Below are 16,478 nucleotides of genomic sequence, written 5' to 3' on the forward strand. Positions count from 1 at the left end.
TGGAAACATGGGGGCTAGCACCACTTTCACCCCCACTTCCCCCCACATGATTCTCATTGTGCAAACAAAAAGCCTGAATAGGCATTGGATTTTTACCACAGCTGGGAATGGAAGATACAGTAATAGCCTGTATGTATCAGAACTACTGTGTATTTTCATAGAGGAATAGGTTGCTGTATTAGTCAGAGCAACAATATAGGAAAGGTCTATGATAAAAAAGTAGGATGAAATTCTGTTGAAATAAAAATGCACTTTATAGTTATAGGCATATTTCAATTAGGACTGGAAAGTTCTTTCTATTTGTTGCCTGTTCCGTCCCAAAGGATTGGGATGGGTAAAAACAAAAAAACAAATAAAACAGACAAGTCATTTGAGGAGAGGAAATGTTCCTGTTCTTTTCCAACTTTCAATATCTTGTTTAAAATTTGTAATGAGTATCAGCTAGGCAGAACCAAATTATAGTGATTCCTTTTTGGGAGACAACCCAAGGATTATTCAGCATGATATGATATTTCTTGTTGTACTTCTCTGTGTTCCTAAACTCTGGGTAACATCCCAATAATTCTGCTTGATTTTTCAACTAGTTTTTAAATGAAAGCACAGTATTTTTCAACAGATGTATTCAGTTAAAAAAGTAATTTAAAACCACATGGAAAAAAATCTTAGAGCTATCATGACCATAATAACTAAAAATCTGGTTTCTTAAATTGTGGAGATATTAACAGAACTAAAAACTTGTTCAGTGCTTCTTTTTATAATTTTTTTTTAAAGGATGAGGGAGTTCATTTCATGCTATTTTATTGCATATCCTGAACTAATATTTCACTTGTACAGTATTCCCAAATAAAAATGTAATTCCACATATTAATTGCTTCTCTTTTCTCTTTTTTATAGCTATAAATAATGTTGCATTTTAATTCAGATGATGCTGTGATGATCTGGAGATTGTGGGACAGATGTATGAAGAAACAAATGATTGTTAAAAGCTATGACCTAATGACCAGATATGACTTCTAATGTACAATCATAAAACTACACAATCCTAGATGTCTTGTGAAATAAGCAAGCATGAGACTGGAGCCTAGTAACACTTACTAATCAAGCTTAGTGAGGCTTCCTAGTGCATAGAATTTTACTTCACAGTAAACAGCATTTCCGTGCAATGCTCTGGTTCACCAGAAGCGGCTTGGTCATGCTGGCCACATGACCTGGAAGCTGTACGCTGGCTCCCTCGGCCAGTAAAGCGAGATGAGCGCCGCAACCCCAGAGTCGGTCAGAGTCGGTCAGGGGTCCCTTTACCTTTAAACAATGTCAGGATGTGCCAGATCAACAACTTTCCCCCTTGAGGAATGCCCTGCCATTCTTCTTTGCTGTGGGACATCCAGAGATCTTTTAGAAGTATCTCTCCTGCTAGAATATCACATTTTCCCAGCAATTCAAACCTAGGTGTGCTTCTTCAGGTGTTGCAGGAGTAGTCAGTGTTAGCTATGAATGAGGTATAAAATTGCCACACATATTTGCATTTTTGCCAGAAAAAATAATCCTGGAGTTACTAAAAGGTTCAGTATGCTTAAAATGTAAACTTTATATCCATATGGCTTTTCTATCCAAACAAATCCCCAGTAAAGCTATTCATTTCATAGCCTTTAACTACTTTCAAGTCAATGTAGTTCGATGACAAATTGTGCAATTTAAAGGTATTTGGGTAAAAGTATGACATTCATTTTCAAATGGATGAGATGTAGTCTTACATTATGAAGCTGATGGAATTTGGGAATGTAGTTTTTGCTTCTGCTGAAAACTACTTGGATGGAGAACAGATAAGTGATTCTCCTCCATTTATTTTGCTTAACTTCTTCTTGGAAAAAATAATATTCGTCTTTCACACTTCATTTGAAAGGATCTCATAAAATAGATCACTAGGTCTTATTGTCCAAGAGGAGTGGCTGCCTGACCGAGCAATTCAGTTAGCCAATTTATAAAGTAGACTGTTGAATCACCTGACACAGGTTCTCTCTGGAAATCAGTCTGTTGCAGACACAGGGCATGAACCTGTACTCTCTAGATAATGTACCAAATTAAGCATTCCCTAAAATATAATTTAATACATTTTCAGAAGAGGGAAAGGACTTTAATACAATTGTGAAACGGCAGAGTCTGAAGGAAACTTTCCAAACTAACATCACTGCACATTTACTACAACATTAAGGAACTTGTCACAAGAAATTTGGTACAACATGCCATCAATAATTTGCTGTAACTAATATTTCAATCTTGTTCCCAATCAAACAGAAGTCATCTTATACCGAGTCACATCATAAGTCCTTCTATGTCAATATTACCTACACCAAGGTTGGGTTAAACACCTGTGGCCTTCCAGGTGTTGTTTATCTCTGACTCCGACAAGTCACAGCAAACATGCCCAATAACATAGGCCTCTGACAAAGTCCAAGTTTCAGATTTCAGTTCAGTATTAAATCAGTTAAAAGTGAGTTTCAATTTTAAAAGAAAATCTTCACAGGAAGTTAATACCCACTTCATCTCCACCCACTGTCTGAACCCCCCCTCCCCCAAAAAAAACATTTCTAAGGGAGCTAAACTTTTTAAAGTCCCTCCCTCTTTCAAATCCCTACTTACTATTATTTACTACCTGTGTTTTTCAGATGAGCTCCTTCTGCTCTAACTGGCTGCAACAGAACCTGGGAAAAAGTGGCCAGTGCTAGAAATGTGGAACAAAATATGTGGGAGCCCACTCCCCAGAAAGTCCTAGTGACAATGCATCAATGTATCATGTGAGTAAAGCAACTGAGCAAGTTCAGAAACAGGATAAGGAGGTCAGGGCAAACAACTATGCCCCTTCCCTTTGTGACTTTTCAAAACTCAAGTTTCCAAGTGAACCAAATAGGTCAATAGGATGATGGGATTTATAAGTCCAGCATCATCTGGAGGGCTATGAATTAGTCATCCTTGATCTATGCTTACTGGTAGCAGCTGCCCATGTCTTTCGCAGTGCTGACTGGAGATGCCAGGGAGTGAGCCTAGGACTTCTTGGATGCAAAGCAATTGCTCTCTCACTGAGCTGCGCAACCCAGAAGTATTGATGCAGCCTAAGGCTTTCAATGGCTACTAGCCATGATGGCTACCTAGCATGTCCACTATCAAGGTAATATGCCTCTGAATAGCAGTTGCTGGGAATCACAAGTGGAGAGAGTACAGTCCTGCTTGCAGGCTTCCCTTGGGCATTTGGCTGACCCCTGTGAGAACAGAATGCTGGTCTAGATGGGCAGAAGGGATCATCTTATGTTCTTAAATATCCATCTGGCTTCTGGTATTGATGTGTGTGTTCTAAGGCTATGATACAATATTCACATGCCTGGGAGTAAGTCCCATTGAACTCAATTAGACATACAGCTAAGTAGATATTATAGGTATCCTTATATGATTCTTTAACAACATCCATTATCCATGGATAATATCAACTCCTAAATCGAACTTTAGCAGAAGAGCAGTGTTTCTTTTGGCTTTGCATCTTTGGGTTCCTTTCTTTGACATAAACTATAAATAAGAGTTCCATTTATTATGCCCTGCAGGCCGGACACTCTATATAACTGTAACCACACTAGCTGCTTTTTGTAGTCTGAATCTAACACACCAGGCTATATTAAAAACAAACTTCATTTTCTTAATTTCTTCCATAAGCCCTTGCCTTTCACCTTCTCATCTCTTTTCCTTCCACAGTTTGCAGTTGTTGTTTTTTAAATGAAGCTTCCTTCTGCTTTCATGGGAATTTCTCTCATAACACATCAGCACATCAAATCCCTTTCCTAGCAGAAATATCTTCCAGAAATATATTTTGTGATGAAGGTGTGTGTGTGTTTACACACAGATTTTTGCAGGAATGTAGCCCATTCTGGGGCCACTATGTAGAGGAAAAGGAAATATATTTTGGAATAATGAAAACTAGATTGCTGTTAGTTGTCTTCTGAGAAATTTCACTCTTTTGAAGACAATTTCACATTATTCCAAAAAGATCTCTTTACGCCAAAGGAACATATTGAGAAGTGTAGCCATCATAGTCACTACAGTAGAACTTAAAGAATAAGCATGTAAGCAATAGGTCTATGGCTGTAAAACACAACATGCATTGTATAGTAAGGAAATAACCTGCATGATTAGAGCACAACGGTATTCTTCCAAGATCAGCCAGATGACACACAGTATCTCTCACATTCTGTATGAGAACTGATGTCTGTGAGGTCTTACTGCTGTTTTCAGTTGCAGTGACTGAAATTTCTTTGGGCCACTAGATGGCAGTCACTTCAACTTAATATAAACGCAAATGGTTGCCACATGTGAAGAAAACAATGGTATTCTTTGTGTTTGAAACTGTAGCAAGACAAAATTGATTTTAACCTTCAGAACTGTTTCTGGAGCATGACTAGCTAATGTAGATCAAGCTATGCACTCATAGCTAACCTTAAATCAAGCATGTGGTACATTTATAGTATTTTATTTTATTTTATTGAATATTAATGAGTTACAGTTTCAACTACATATGGAAATATTTCATCACCATAATGGGTCTGTGAACCTTGAATGTGACACATCCCAGCCTACAGACATCAATTCAAGACTTCTGTGATGATGCCAAAATTTAAAACATATGAGAATTGACAATTTTAGATGTATATTGCATACTCATCATGGTTATGAAAACTAATATCAGCATATCCAAAATAACAGCTATAAACATCAGCAAGCCAAAAGATAGCAAGGAAGTTCTTCAGTCTAGCTCCTGAAAATTAATACAATAAAATAGTATGGTATGCATATAGCACTTGTATGTGCCTTTATGAATACAGTGGTACCTTTGGATGCAAACGGGATCCGTTCCGGAACCCCGTTCGCATCCTGAAGCGAACGCAACCCGTGTCTGCGCATCTACGCGTGCACGGGTCGCGATTCGCCGCTTCCGCGCATGACGTCAATTTGAGCGTCTGCACATGCGCGAGCTGCAAAACCCGGAAGTAATGCGCTCTGTTACTTCCAGGTCTCTGCGGAACGCAACCCGAAAATGCTCAACCCGAAGCTACTTCAACCTGAGGTATGACTGTACTACCATAACTACATGTAAACTAGGCCATGATAGGGTCACTACCAGAGCTGTGTAAGGCTTCACAGACCAAAACTAACACCTTAAAAATTGGCTTGGTAGCTAACCAGCAGCCAAATCTGGCTCAGACTTGTTTTTATATGTTGTATTCTGCCTTGTTATATTTTGTATGCAAGTTTGACTTATAAATTCCTAAATAATTAAGTAAATACCAGACCCTCCAACTGTCCCTATTTTCCAAGGATGTCCTTGTTTTAGAGAAGCCATCCTGATTTCTGATTTGATCTCAGAATGTCTCACTTTTCCTTAGGATGTCCCTATTTTCACTGAATAAATGTTGGAGGGTATGGAGTTATCCGACCCCTGAGCCATCTGAAGGCAATCCTGTATAGGGATTTTTTTTTTAATGTTTAATGTTTTTATAGATGTTGGAAGCTGCCCAGAGTGGCTGAGGCAATCCAGTAAGATGTATGGGGTGTAAATAGTAAAATTATTATCATGAAATGGGACATCCCTATTTTCATTGGATAAATGTTGGAGGGTATGAAATGCCATTAGGCCCGATTCCTAGACCACCAAAACCACTGGGCTCTGTTTGCTGGTGCCACATCACAGATATGGTCTGAAGGCACAGGAGGCCACCATCTCGTTGAAGCTAAGCAGTTTTGCGTATGGTCAATGCCTGGATGCACGACTGTCTGGGAAACATTTGTACACCAGCTTGGGTACAAGATGAATGAAAGGTGGGATTAAAAAATGCAAACAAAGAAACAAACAAACAAAAGTTCTGGGTCTGCTCTTAGCTCCTTTCTCTTGCACAGCAGGCTTCACTTCCAGACTCCACTCTGATACCAGAATAGTTGATCTCAATAACTAGCTAGCTTAGCAAGAAGGCCAGAGATCATGAGAGGCTTCCCCATTAGCAGGCCCTTCACTGTGCAGTCTAAAAAGCCCACTGAATGTGACTTGTCTGAGGACAACATAGTGTGAAGTTGCCACCACTCCACATATACTTTTATTGTATTTATACTTTAAAATAAAGGTATTATGAGCTTACCTCCAGTTTCTGAAATGGCAGAAATCTAGCTCTTTTAAAAAATGTCTTCAAGGCACCCAGACATCTAAAGAAGTGAAATGAATTCAGGTAAGCAGAGTCACCAAATAACTCATTCAGCAAACTTCTGTGAATATAATCCAGCACTTCATTGTAAAACAACCTATTTAATGTGCTTTGATATGTTAATAGGAAATCAAGACTTTGTTATGATTTAAGTCTATGTGGTAGCTAGTAGCACACCTGAAGGCAAGTTAGGGCCAGTCCTCCTTTGGGACATGGGTGGCTGGCTTATGGATTGTTCTGCTTAAAATTATTATGTGCTTTTGCAAACTTTGTATATACTCCAAATCTGCTGCATGTAGATGCTGCTGTTTGGGTTACATAAGAGTGGAAACACGAGTGAAGGTCAAAAATATAATATAAGGTTGGGGAATGGCCTGTGGGGACATGGAAGCAGGCGTTTTTTACTGGTGGCACCAGTGTTGTGGAAAGTACCTCCTGCTAATATGAGAGGACCCATCTGAACTGGCAACCCCCTCACTTTCCCTTGACCTCTTGACCCAAGTCTCCTTTTAAAATTTCTGTGCTGTTTCTAAGGGAAATATTTCATTGCATATTTTTTGATGGATGCTTACATTTTAATGTTTTAATTGGACTATTTTAATGTATTTTAATTAAGTTCTCATTTTAACTATTCTGTATTGTTACCAATGTCATACAATTGGCATGCATGTTTTGGAAACTTCTTAGAAGTCATATTGGCATTAACCAGTATTTTAAATTAATTCATTAATAAACACATATGCATCTGGCTCCTCATCCAGTTATGTATGTATGGCATGAAAGACTGCCTCTGTGTGTGTTGTGATTCCTACTCGGATCAGCATGAACATGCAGATAATGTGTGGAAGGAGGGCTAGACACAGATGTATACAGTTTGTGATATACAAGCCAAAAACTTACAGCTGAAGTATACAGCTATGAACTTTCTTAAGATAAAATATTACTTGAAAGTAATACCAATGGAAAACAAATGCTTTTTGCAATTTAGAATTTCAAATTTTACCCTAAGAAGGATGTGAACTGAAAACAAGTAAGCCCTGTGGTGAATTAACACTAAATTTAAGTCTGATTTCATCCATCATTTTACATGGGGTGAGGAGGAGCTGAAAAGTAAGTCCTTAACAGGAAAAGGAGCTGTGGAGATGCTGACAGGCTGGAGTGCACTGGCCATGCCATAGCAACACCTCTGTCATGGACTGGCTAAGCTTCAATATTGTACTGTACTTGTGTCAGAGAACCTTCCAGTTCCATCTGGCTGAGCTACAATGATGGAATGAAATGCTTATGAAGTTTATAACTACATTTGGCATTACATGTATTTTTGCAATTCATCTTAACAGCAACAAACCAGTAGGTGTAGCCATGCCTGATTGGGACTGTTGCAGGAAAGGTTGGCTTCCCTGCTTGCCACAGTCTCAACAAAAATCCCCTCTCCTGCCATTTGCTCCCATTGGGATTTTCAGTGGAGTCATGGTGAGAAAGGAAAGGGTTAAACCACTTGCCGTCTTCCAAAGTCCCTACACCTATTTTGTTTGTTTTCTATCAAACAATCATGTTAAATGCAAAAAAGAAAAGCACTGAATGTAGTGCGTAGTTTGACCCAAAGTTATTACAATGTTTGTAGTTCAGGGACTCAGCTATACAGCCACAAATAAAATGTTTTAAGTGCAATATACAATTTGACACTAGATGGCGATGGTGAGCCTTATGGAAAATTCAGTGTATTTTTAAAAACGCTTAAAAAAACCAAAACATTTTCAGAACGGTTTTTATATGTGTGTAGTTTCCACCCAGCTCAGCTTCAGTGAAGGAAAATAAAGTCATCAGTTTTGCTACTACAGGGATGGGGAAGCAGTGACCTTTCAGTGGTTGTTGGGCTTATACTTGTTCCAGCAAGTATGACCAAGGTCAGGCACTATAGGATTTAACCTTGCCCTAAAGAAATGACAGGAGTGGGCTGTACTTTAGAAAGAAAGCCCAGGATGTGTGAATTCTAAGGAGGATGGAGCATGGGAGCAAGTGAGACATGGGCTGAGAAACAAGAACCTGAAGAGAGAATAATCGAAAGAGAAGGAAGGGAGACACAAAATGGATAAAAATGAGATCTGAAGAAGCCTTGTAGCACTTAAGGTCAGAGAGGTGGTATGAGGACAGCTAAAAGAGTGATCAGGTGGCTAGCTGAGAGGCTGACTAAATGAAATGTGGAAAGGTAAAGACTTGAGGAAGGGACAAATGTGGTAGCGACAAAGAAATAAGGGAGCTGATGAGAAAGTAGGACTGGGCTAAAACCTCAGATTGTTGGTATGGACATGAAGGAAGAGGAAAGATCAATGAATAATGTACTCTTATGTATGTTGACTCACAAGTAAATTCCATCGAGTAATGAGGCTTCCTCCTAGGTAAGTGGAGATAGGATTGCACCCTAAGGGAGGTTTGAAGGACTTAGGGACAGAAGGCAAAGGAGCCTAGGATTAGTAGATCTAGAAAGAGACATGGCTGCTGTATAAAAGGGAAATCCAGCCAACTGAGAGACTTCTGTTGCCTCTGCGACCCTGTGATCTGACAACCCTAAGAGGGAAACAAAAACTAAGACTGGAGGAAGGGGTAGATTATACATATTTGATTTTCAACATTTGATTTCAACAGCTAATTGTCAGACTTGTAGTTATAAAAACTATTCTTGAATCTTTAATCAAAATCCTCCTGTCATTATTTTTCTCGCTATGCATATTTTTTCCTAGGCTTCCTCCATTTTCTTTTCTCCTATTTTCAACAGTCAAAATGTAATCCTCTGTGTGCCTTCTTAGGAGGAAGCCCAATTGAGTTCAGTGGGACTCTGAAGCAAGCGAATATAGGAATGCAGCCTCTTGCTCTTGAACTTTCTCAGCCACTGTCTGTTCCACTTGGGGGACTCAGAGAACAATGGGCCAAGGAATTAATATGATGCAGTGAAAACTAATGATTAAAGCTCATAGACAATACAGAAAATCAATGGTCAAGATTAATAACAAAAATATAAAATTAATATCTACTGAAAAATGTGGAGGTGGATCAAACTAGAAGAATCCCGAGCAAATTTACATACAATTGATTACATGATGATAATTAGAAATGGCCTTGTCAGTCTATTTTTTGCCTGTATCAATTTCACATATGTTCATTCATTAAGTTTTCCATCCCATTTCTGTACTGATGCTTTCTGCATGAAATTAGTATGTAAATACACATATATTTTTCTTTTATTAAAAATACATATTGAAACACATATTGTTTTGACTTTACACAATACAAAACATATTTTCTCCTAAAATATTTTTAATGCAACTTGGCATTTTTTTGAGCCAAGAATTCACAGAATTTGGAGATCTGTGAAATCTGAAGAATAACTACATTCCAATCCCCATGTTGTTCCAGGTGGACATTATCTGGGAGATCCAGGAGGAGGTGGTAAGGATCAGAAATTCAGTTCCTCAAGCATCCAATTTATTTATTCCTCCTTATTGTACTACTAAGTACAATGCTACTTAGTCCATCAGTTGTGATTATGTGGCAAACCAAGTCATTCTTTTGGAGTATGCTCTACACTTTGTTGTGTGCCAAGACTGGGGAGTAATAGCCTAGTTGCCTTGACAACAGGGGTACATTCCCTTTTTATTGTGAAAATTGACATTAGATTTTTACTGAGCCCTAATTCAAATTATAGTAGGAATTTAAATGTACACCAGTAAGTAGTAATAAATGTATGTAAGGCATTAATGGAAAAATCAGCCAAAGTCATTGTCAAGATGTTAATGGACTCAGAATTCTGATCAGACTCCAACTAGTCCTTGCTTTCAGAGGGGAAAGACAAATGAGCGAAAAACATTATTATATTACTTTTTGACCTGATTAAGTGCCCAAGAGGTATTCTGACATGACATTCTTTAACATGATATTTTGCTTTATGGGCCCTACAGTTATCATTTCAGAATGAACTTTAGCTTGAAATAGTCTGCGCTGACACAAGTATCAGCTTCTGCTATACGACATCATGTTCAAAATAAGTATAAGCATCACTAAACTGACATAATGACGTCACATAAATATGATTTTCCCACATCGAAATAACACAAGTTCCCTTTTGACAGTTTAAGAGAACTTGTAATTTTTTTAAAAAAATAAGTCACTTAATCAGAGAAAGCCAGTGTGGGCAGGTTAAGGATGGCAGACATAACTTTGAACAGCATTCAGGAAGTATAAAAAGGTAAAGGAAAAGGTAAAGGGACCCCTGACCATTAGGTCCAGTCGTGACCGACTCTGGGGTTGCGCGCTCATCTCGCTCTATAGGCCTAGGGAGCCGGCATTTGTCCGCAGACAGCTTCCGGGTCATGTGGCCAGCATGACTAAGCTGCTTCTGGCGAACCAGAGCAGCACATGGAAATGCCGTTTACCTTCCCGCCGGAGCGGTACCTATTTATCTACTTGCACTTGACGTGCTTTCAAACTGCTAGGTTGGCAGGAGCAGGGACCGAACAACGAGAGCTCAACCCGTCGTGGGGATTCGAACTGCCGACCTTCTGATCGGCAAGTCCTAGGCTCTGTGGTTTAACCCACAGCACCACCTGCGTCCCTATTCAGGAAGTATAGAATACAATAAACTGCTTCATGACAGTCAGGGCTAGCAGGAACAAAGCCAATAGGTCTTAGTCACTCTGCATGGTTAGCAGGACTATGCAAATAAGCTAAATCAATGGGTTCCACAGATCTGGAAAGGGACTGTCAATAAGCCTCCCTAAAGTCAGAATCACAATGTTAATGGGTGTAGGATTCCAAGCAGGTTCCAAATCATTCTTACTTCATAATAATGAGTTCAGGAAAGACAACAAGTTGACGGGGGGGGGGGAATATACTTTTTTACATGTAGTTCTGATAAGATGGCAGCGTTATCTGAAAAGTGTTGTTCTGGCTCAATAAGGCAGGGAAGGCACTTTCAACATTTCCAGCTTTTGCTTGTTTGTTTAAATAATTATAATTAAAATTATACCCCGCCCACTCTGGGTGGCTCCCAACCAAATATTAAAAACACAATACTGCATTAAACATTAAAAACTTCCCTAAATGTTGCCTTCAGGTGTCTTTTAAAAATAAGATAATTGCTTATTGCCTTCACATCTGATGGGAGGGTGTTCCACAGGGCAGGTGCCACTACCAAGAAGGCCCTCTGAACAGTGACAACTTTTGCCCAACAACACAAATATTCTAAAAAGGGTTTGTTTAATTTAAAATATTGTCATTTAAACAGGAAATCATTGCTTCCAAATCATTAGTGCAGGAAAATTGCTGATGGCTGTGTTTTTGGTTTGTTTGTTTTCAGAATTCTCTTGCATTAATAACAGCTGCCTTAGGTTTGGCAAAAAGAAGTGTGCTATAGGTATTTTTAAACAAATAAAAAAAAATGATGATTTTCAGCAAAGAGTACAGCATCCAGGTTCCACAAGACCTGGCGCCAAAGCTACTGTGAAATCTCTCACTAAGAGACATAGGGGAAGGGAATCCTGGTCAAGACATGTAGCCTCTGATAGCCTTACCCTCCATCAATTTGTCTAACCTGTTTTTAAAGCCAGCCAAGTTGGTGGCCATAACTACATTTTGTGGGAACAAATTTCATGGTTTGTACTGTACGAAGGACCTCCTTTGTGTGCCCCAAATCTTCCAACGTTCAACAGTCCTGGGTTTCAATATTATGAGGGAGGAAAACTTTCCTCAATTCACTTCTCTACATTATCATTCCTTCCCCCAAGCTCACCCTTTAAAAAAAAATTAAAAATCCTCATAAAAAGAGTTGCTCCAGTCATTTTGGTTGCCCTTTTCTGAAGCTTTTCCAGTTCCACACTGTCCTTTTTGAGATGAACTGACTGGAACTGTACTTAGTAGTCCAAGTGTGGCCATACCACAGATTTATAAAACATTATTATATTGGCATATGATGGAGGCCTTCTGATCTCCCTAATTTGTATTCTATTGCTCCCAGTCTACTACCAATGACAAAGGATAGTTGATTAGCTTACTGTCCAATCATACATCATCATAAGGATAGAGTGTTACCAGCTGTCATACACAAAGATATCTTCCAATATCTAAAGAGCTGTCATACGAAGGATGGAGCAAGCTTGTTTCCTCCTGCTCCACAGGCTAGGATCTTCAAGTTACAAGAAAGGAGATTCCGACTAAACATCAGGAAGAACTTTCTGACAGTAAGAACTGTTCAGTAGTGAAACAGACGTCCACAAGAGGTGGTGAATTCACCTTCCTTGGAGGTTTTTAAGTAAAGCTTGGATGACTATCTGTCATGTATAATCTAGTTGAGATTCCTGCATTGCCAAGAGTTGAACTAGATGACCCTGGGGTATCAACTCTACAAATCTATGATTCTATGATGCTAAGTACAATTTAATAAATAAACACTTTGTACCATTAATGTGCCTACTTGTTGTTTTTGACTTGGTTCTAACAACAAGGTCTGTATTTTGCTAAGCATGCTTAACAAAAAAAAGTAAATAATATAGTGATAGAAACTAGGTCAAGTGGGTTCTCTAGAAAGAAATGTGGTGCTGCGGGATACTCAGCCATGAAAACTGCTTTACGGGCTTGAGGGCAGGCAGCTCTGTTGTCAGGGAAGAACTCATAGGACTTTTAAGACCTAAGCATTTTCCCAAACAATGTGGCCAAACTAGAAAGGTGATGCTACTGTTTTCACATTACAAAAAGAAGTGCAAAAACTGAAAGATTAAGGTTGAAATCTTAGGCATACTTGCCAAGAACTCCTCTCTCTTTGGCTACTATAGACTTTCACTGAAGACTAGTTTTCATCACTTGTTTCTCTCTACAACTAGTCTGAAGTTCACGGAATGTTAGTTCATATTCAACTCTTAAAAGTAGAAGTCCTTTCAGACTTTTCTTGATGTGGTAATCTTCTAGGGTACCTCTCCTACCTTTTCCTCATTGCTGGCTGGAGATAATAATAGTTCCCATTTTTGAGAGCTGAAAACTAGAGAAAGCATGCCAATGGTTGCTAGGGATCCCCTAACACTTCCAAATTGTTTCCAGAAACTGAGAGCCCAGGTACATCCCTCTTCTAACAGCAAACTTAAGGGGTGAGTGCCAGAAGGATTGAATCCAAATTAGGGTGTCAAAGAAACAAGAGGGAAGTATCAGCAGGTTTCCACCCCAAGGTTTCCAGAACTACAAAAATATTTTAAGAAGAAAATTGTTCTAGGAACAAATCCCCTTAAAACTGTGAAATAGGAACTGAACATGTTAAGCAACCATAAAATGTTGAGAAAATCGGGGGGGGGGGGCAAGCTAGGAGAGTAAAATGCCCTGCTTGAGCCCCTTGCATTTTAGTAGTGTAAAGGTGGACATAGCTAGCTGGAACCTGGAACAGGAGCATTCAAGTTAGGGAGGTGATGATGTGCTGCATCACAGAGCCCCCTTATAATACACTAGCAGTGTGAGACGTAGCCGGGTTCTGATAGCTGAGACTTCTGGTCCATTCTGCACTACACATTTAAAGCAGTATCATACCACTTTAAACTGTCATACCTCCCCCCACAAAATCCCAGGAAGTGTAGTTTGTTAAGGATGCTGAGTGTCGTAAGGGGGCCTCTATTCCCCCCGCAGAGCTACAATTCACAAAGTTCCCTGGGAAGATTTATTGACTGTAAAATCTCTAAGGGAACTGTAGACCTGTGAGGGGAATATGGGTCTCCTGACATTGCTCAGCACAAACAAACCACAGTTCCCAGGATTCCTTGGAGTAAGCTGTAACTGCTTAAAGTGGTATGACACTGCTTTAACTGTTTAGTGCAAACGGGTCCTCTGAATGAAATTTACCCTTTGTCACCTTCTTCATCAAATTCCACCTAATATCAAACCATGAAAGTGTAATATGTAGCTAGGCTATGTGTTAAGATCACATATTTTGAGACAAAATTTTAAATCTGTACACTGCAATATACCTCATTCTTCACCTACCCTAGGGCACATTAATTGGCCAATTACAATTCATTACTATGAAGCTTGGAGATCACTGCGCCCACATTAGTGATCATTCTACGACACTGTTGATCTAACTTCCCTTATAATACATTGATATAAACAATGAAGCTACTCTATGGATCAGAGATATCAATATCCGGAGGATATAGTATGGCAGAAGAGTGTGGATGGTTTGAAAGAGTATACGCAGCACAAGTAGTCCCATACACATAAATATCCTCATGTCCTCCAATGACTCAAAAGTTTTAAGAATGTATATCATTTTTTTGGGGGGGTCATATTTATGGTTTGAGTCTTCCTAAAAGTTATAATATGTATATGCACTACAATACTAAATACTACAATACTACAATACTACATCACTTCTCAACGTTATAGCATCACCAGGTTCTGTCTTTTTTAAAAAAGGAAAATGAAGCCCTGTTCTTAAAGCAAACACAACACAGATCATATAAACCTTGCATTTGGCTGCATACATGTTAGTATTTTTTAAAAAAAAATCTACAGGCAAAATACTTCATGTGCAGTCTTTCGTCTAAAGATTCTTTATTTGGAACTAATAAATACAACCGTAGAGAGCTTCAGCTGAACAGTAAGCATGGTACATGCATCACTGACAGTAAGCATATTTTTATGTTTGCAAATATATAGTTATTTGGTGCTGTATTGTGGGGATGAAAAATTATAAGTATCTCATAAGTCAGTATAAAATCTAAGTTTATTGTTTCTTGGTTACATAAGGAATAGAGCATTATCCCATAATTAGTATAATACAGTATATCAGTATCATTAAGTCTCATTAAAAATAAAAACCTCGCTCAAACTAATTAAATTAAGTTGAATCTGCAGAACCTGAAATCATAAGGAGAACTTAATAATTAATATATATATACCATAAATTATCTGATGAACACCAATGGTTCATTTTTAAAGACAACATGACAATTGTTAACATTTATGTTACACTTAGATTTCTCCTAAGTGTTTGGATATATTTGTTTTGTCCAGTCCTCTTACTTCCTGCTGTTCCAAATGATATACTAAAAGACTCCCCCTCTCCTTGAAAAGCATGGCATTATCATTATTCAACTAACTGTATTGCCATCCAAGCATTCTTACTTTCAAACACACACCATGGAGCTCCCAGTTATAATACTTTATAATGTATCTTGAGAAATGATAGTGTTTTACTAAATATTAATCACCTTAATTTAAATTCTATAATTATGCATTCCATGAAACACTGTCATGAACAAAAAACAACATATTTGTACAAACTTTACAGATACTCAATACAATCTATATTATCCAATATATGATATACTATCCAACACAAATATTTCCGTATTATAAACATGACCTTACAGGTTTTGGTAACTAAGTCATTTTCCCAGTTGTGTGACACCCCAGAAATAATTAGATGCTTAATTAAAATAATATTTTGCTAACGGTGTTCTAGTACTCTAAATATGTCAGATACCACAAGGGTAAAAAATAATTAATATTTTAAATGAACATACTGTTATCACTCACACATGGCTGTCCAAAAATATATACCTTATTCTGGAGAAAACAACATTTACATTTTCTTTATAAAAAGAAAAACCATTAACTGTAGATTGAAAGCAATTAAAACAATGCTGTATCCATTCTGCAAACCATTTTAGGAAGATCAAGGTCGACAAAATAAGTAAATAAACTGAAGATGTTTTGGACAATAAACATTACGAAACTACCCCCGTTCTGAATAATAAAAAAAATCTTAAGAAGAAAATCCATTCAGAGTGGTAGAGATTAAGTATTTTCATGCTCATCAAACTTATAATAATAGTTTAGATTGAAAGAAAAGCAAAATCTTATTAGGCATTCACTAAAGCTTTCTTAACAAAAGGGCTTGTGGCCCTTTCACACACAAAAAACCCTTAACCCTTGACCTTTTCTCAGTTAACAGAATAAGAACACTGAAAATATTACATATCATACGAATGTTTGTTTTGTACAAACACTCTTCTACACCTACTCTTGGGTAAGAAAAAAAAAGAAGTCCTCTATTTGAAACAGCACAAGCCTGCTTCTTAAGTCATGTGACTTTTTTTTTTTTTTTGCTAAGAGCCATGTGCTCGCGTATCATTTTACTCTGAAATATCTATGCGGATTTCAGCTCAACCTGCCTTTGCTTATAATGCATGACATGGGCTGTGAGGGAGC

General features: G+C 38.2%; 1 long non-coding RNA gene across 6 annotated transcripts in view; it reads right to left on the minus strand.

Annotated features, from left to right (window-relative positions):
• The window catches only part of LOC310761459, a 228,222-nt gene that overhangs the window by 80,373 nt on the left and 131,371 nt on the right, over positions 1–16,478 (minus strand). For all 6 annotated transcript variants that reach the window (XR_014547501.1, XR_014547502.1, XR_014547503.1 and 3 more), the window contains one exon: positions 6,171–6,234. This is a non-coding gene — a long non-coding RNA (uncharacterized lncRNA). The remainder of the gene's footprint in view (positions 1–6,170; positions 6,235–16,478) is intronic.

Source organism: Podarcis filfolensis, assembly GCF_964270895.1.
Source record: "Podarcis filfolensis genome assembly, chromosome: 4".
Lineage (NCBI taxonomy): Eukaryota > Metazoa > Chordata > Lepidosauria > Squamata > Lacertidae > Podarcis > Podarcis filfolensis.